Below are 4359 nucleotides of genomic sequence, written 5' to 3' on the forward strand. Positions count from 1 at the left end.
TTCTCTAGTTTCTAATCTTCTAAATCTTCAACGTCTCCCCTCGAATTAGTCCAATCAAACTTTCTCTTCTTAGACATCTTCCTTCCATCCGCATCAGAAAACTCCCATGAGAATCACGTGGCCAAGCTTGTCCTTAATGGCGCTCCGTAACCCTCCTAGTATTCCACCACCCTTCATCGCCTTCCTTGAGCTCCGCCCCGCCCCATTCGCGCTCCCCCCCCCACCCCGGTACTCCCCGCAAAGTGCCTGCGCCTGCGCAGCTCCAATTCAGAAGCTTTCCCTTTCCTGGCGACCAATCCACTTCCTGCCTCTGGTCCTCGGAACACTCCACCCCTCCGCTGGGGCCCTGGCTTGAGGTGCTGGTATTGGCCACCCTACGCATTGCCTGTCTGAAAAATTCGCACTTCTCATCGAGTGGGGAATTTGGAAGAGCCATTAAGTGGGTGGCACCTCTATGAGCCTTTGCCGTGGACCCACCACCCCAGAGTCAAGCTGAGGGCATCGGCATGCTGCTGGAAGGGCGACCCAGACTGTTTCTAATCGGGCAGTCGCGCGGACCGCCTTTTCCCCTCTCGCATCCCTCCGCCCCGCCCCCACTCGCAGCCCGGCCGCGCTGGTGAGTGGCGGGCGGGAGGGCCGGCGGGCGGAGGGAGGAGGGGGAGCTGAGGGAAGGCGGGCCCTCGGCTGCGAGATAGGTGGGGGGAGGGGAGGGGAGAGCCCGAGCGCTGGAGTTGGTGCTGGGAAACCCGGGGCTAATGTTGACAACAGGCTCGAGGTGAGTCCCGGGGATCCTCCTTCCCCTCCGCTCCAACGATCGGGAGGAAACGGGGCTGGGGGCATCGGCCTAGACTCCTACTCCCTGGGGGACCCCAGAGGCGACTCCGCACTCCAGCTCTCCGGGGGCGGCGAGCAGTGGAGGGACCGCGGGTCCGGCGTCGTTCTCCTCAGACCCCCTCTTTGCGAAGCTCCCATCAACGCAGGAGCCCCCGGGCCGGGCCAGCTATGGGGGGCGGTGGAGGAGGTGCCTGCTCCACAAGCTTCGGCCGGGCCTCGGGGCTGGAGGCGGGGAGCCCGCGGTGGAGGGGCGAAGGTGTTCGGGGGCGTGGAGGAGAGCGAGGGGAGGTCGGGGGAAGCTCCTCGAGAGCCGGGAGCGAAGCGAGGGCGAGGAAGTGGGGAGGGCGCTTGTGTGGGAGGATGCGGAGTGAGGAGACCGGCCGGGGAGGCGTCGGTGGCTAGGGAGTGTGGGGCGAGAAGTTGGGGTTGGGGCAGCGATGGTCCGCGAAGGTGACCGTGGTTACCCGTGGGAAGGGGAGTTGTGGCGGGGAAGTGTGGTGGGTGTAGACGTTCCTGCACCACCAGAGCGGGGTTTGTAGGAGAGGTGTGTGTAGGGGAAGGGGTTTGGGGTGTATCTGGGGATGGATGGTGGGCATGGGCTGTTTGGTTGACTTCCTTTGAATCACATAGGCTGGTTGATTCTTCACTTTGCCTTCAGCCCTTCAAGGCTCCCAGCACTCTCTTCTTGCTAGGACTGTTGGACTAAGGAGGTGATCACAGGGTATTTGGTCCCCAGGTTGGCAGAGCAAAGCCAGCTGGGGTACACGCTGGGGTGGTGATGGGAACTTCAGCTCTCTTGCTCTTCTTAGAGGACTTAAACGACACGAAGTGATCCATCAGACCAAAGTGAAACCCTCGCTGACGCTTTATCTCATTTGTCATAGTTATTAGGTGTTCTTAACATTGTTAGACTCCATATTTGGGAGCTGGTAAAATTTCTAACAATTCTTAACGAGTCCTTTGTACTAAGGATGTTCTTTAAAAAAATAAAGTCAAAAACTGGGGGATAGTGTTCCCATGCTGTTCTGTCCTTAGAACATTTTGAATAGGAGAACTGAAAGGTAAAACAGCATTCTCTCACTCTGGAGTATTTTCGGAGCACTCCGACTGGGATTTCATACATAATCCATATGGTGCTTCGCAGGGGACTGTCTTTAAAAGGGAAACACCCCCTTTCCGTACCCTCTCCCGCAGTACACTCCATTGGTACTTTTACTAGTAAATTAGTTTTACTTTCTTTTGGAAGTTCAGAATATATTTAGAATACCAAATAAAATATACAGTCCAAGTGCCAGGACACTATTTTAGGAGCTGGAAAGGTGGTTTTAAAGCATGGCTCCCTTTTAAGGGTAGTCTGAATATAATTGTATTCAGCAAACTAATTGGTGACAGCTAATCGGATTCCAGTGAAAAGATCACGACTTTTTCTCATTATTATTATTATTATTATCGTTATTTTTTAATTAGCAACTGCATCTGTATTTCTCCTTATTGTCTTGAGAAAGGATCTGTTTAGAATTCTACTTTTGACCTGAAAATCTTTTGGAAACACTTTAGATGAAAAGTTTGGCTGTTAAAGTTTAAACAGAGCAAGACCCCGTTTTTTTTTTTTTAAAAAAAAAAAAAAGAATTTTAGTATTTTATTAAATACCACTTAATGCTCAGTTTTTTAAGTCGACATAAACATGTATTGAGGTGAATCATAGCTTATATATTTTATTCGTTTTAGTGTACGTAGTGAAAAAGAGCACTGGGTAGTGAGTCTTGGTCCAGCCACGAAACTCACTGTGTAATCCTGGGTAGGTGACCCTCCTGCTGTCCTTTTAATGTCAAAATAGTGGATAGAATTAGACAAAATCTAATAGTCTTTATCTGACTTTACAATCTTTCATTGTATGCTGCATTTCTCAGTGTTCTTTGTGACAGAATATTTATTAATGCCTCCCTCATGCTAGTTACTATGCTAGTATTTTAAGAATTCTTTAAGATAGATAACAGTATATCCGTCTTATGGATAAGTGGACTCAGAAGTGAAGTTGCCTGATTTCCGTAGCCACAAGGCTGCAGAGTTGGGATGCAGACTTAACATCTGTCTGACTTCCAAGCCTATGCTTGTTGTTCTCACAAGTTGCATTGCTGTCTCTACATGAACTTAGATTTTTGTCTTATTTTTTTGTTTAGGGAAATTTAGTTTCAAGTATACTTTGGGTGTATGCTTGTAATGTAAGGATTAAGTGATTGAAAGAGAATACCAGTATCAGGACTTAAGGGTTTTATTATGCTCTAGGGTAGAGTCTTTTTTTTTTTTTTTTTTTTTTTTAGACAGAGTCTCATTTTGTCCCCAGGCTGGAGTGCAGTGGTATGATCTCAGCTCATTGCAACTCTGCCTCTCAGGTTCAATGATTCTCCTTCATCAGCCTCCCGAGTAGCTAGGAGTACAGGCGCGCGCTTCCAGCTAATTAAGTACTCTACTAGAGATGGGGTTTCACCATATTGGCCAGGATGGCCTCGAGATCCATCCACCTCAGCCTCCCGAAGCGCTAGGATTGCAGGCATGAGCCACCGTGTCTGGCCCCAAGTCTAATTCTTGAATGCCTGCTGTAGCTTTATTTCACATATTAAGTACTCAAAATGTAATGAACAGATGAATCTTATTAAAGTCATAAAAGTTTGGGACTTTGTTGAACTAATAAATTATGATCTTTGTCAGTTTGTCAGATACCACTTGAATTTCTTAATGTTTTCTTAGAAGAACTTAAGATTTCATTTTATCTTTAGAAATGTGACAGGCTGGGCTCAGTGGCTTATACCTGTAATTCCAGCGCTTCAGGACGCTGAGGCAGGTGGATCACCGGAGGTTGGGAGTTCGAGAGCAGCCTGACCAACATGGAGAAACCCTGTCTCTACTAAAAATACAAAATTAGCTGAGCGTTGTGACGCATGCCCATAATCCCAGGTACTCAGGAGGCTGAGGCAGAAGAATTGCTTGAACCGGGAAGTGGAAGTTGTCGTGAGCCGAGATCGTGCCATTGCACGCTAGCCTGGGTAACAAGAGTGAAACTACATCTCAAAAAAAAAAAAAAAAAAAAAAGGAAATGAGACATAAATTTTAAGTTCTGATGCCATTCTTTGTAGTTTCCTGTGATGCTGAAATGTCACTTGTTGATGCTTCACATCACAAAATGGGAAATATATGTAAATTTTTTTTCACATAATGATTAATATCCCTTAATCAGATTGTGTTATTACCTTAGATATTAACTTGTCCCCATATGTTTTGGCTAGAGTCTGCTAAAAGTTAAAAACATTATGTAAGAGCCGGGCGCGGTGGCTCAAGCCTGTAATCCCAGCACTTTGGGAGGCCGAGGCGGGTGGATCACGAGGTCAAGAGATCGAGACCATCCTGGTCAACATGGTGAAACCCCGTCTCTACTAAAACTACAAAAAAAAATTAGCTGGGCATGGTGGCACGTGCCTGTAATCCCAGCTACTCAGGAGGCTCAGGCAATTCTCCTGCCTCAGCCT

At 47.9% G+C, this 4359-nt stretch overlaps 1 protein-coding gene across 3 annotated transcripts in view; it reads left to right on the forward strand.

Annotated features, from left to right (window-relative positions):
• The first annotated feature begins 640 nt into the window (after positions 1–640).
• UPF2 (UPF2 regulator of nonsense mediated mRNA decay) overlaps positions 641–4359 on the forward strand; it is a 124843-nt gene continuing 121124 nt past the window's right edge. For 2 of the 3 annotated variants that reach the window (XM_032244067.1, XM_032244070.1), the window contains exon 1: positions 641–775. The gene's annotated coding sequence lies outside the window, so the exon portion shown is untranslated. The remainder of the gene's footprint in view (positions 776–4359) is intronic. The other variant, XM_032244069.1, reaches the window with a different exon arrangement.

The sequence above is a fragment of the Sapajus apella genome, unplaced genomic scaffold (assembly GCF_009761245.1).
Source record: "Sapajus apella isolate SASKATOON/1434 unplaced genomic scaffold, GSC_monkey_1.0 scaffold53, whole genome shotgun sequence".
In the NCBI taxonomy this organism is placed as follows: domain Eukaryota; kingdom Metazoa; phylum Chordata; class Mammalia; order Primates; family Cebidae; genus Sapajus; species Sapajus apella.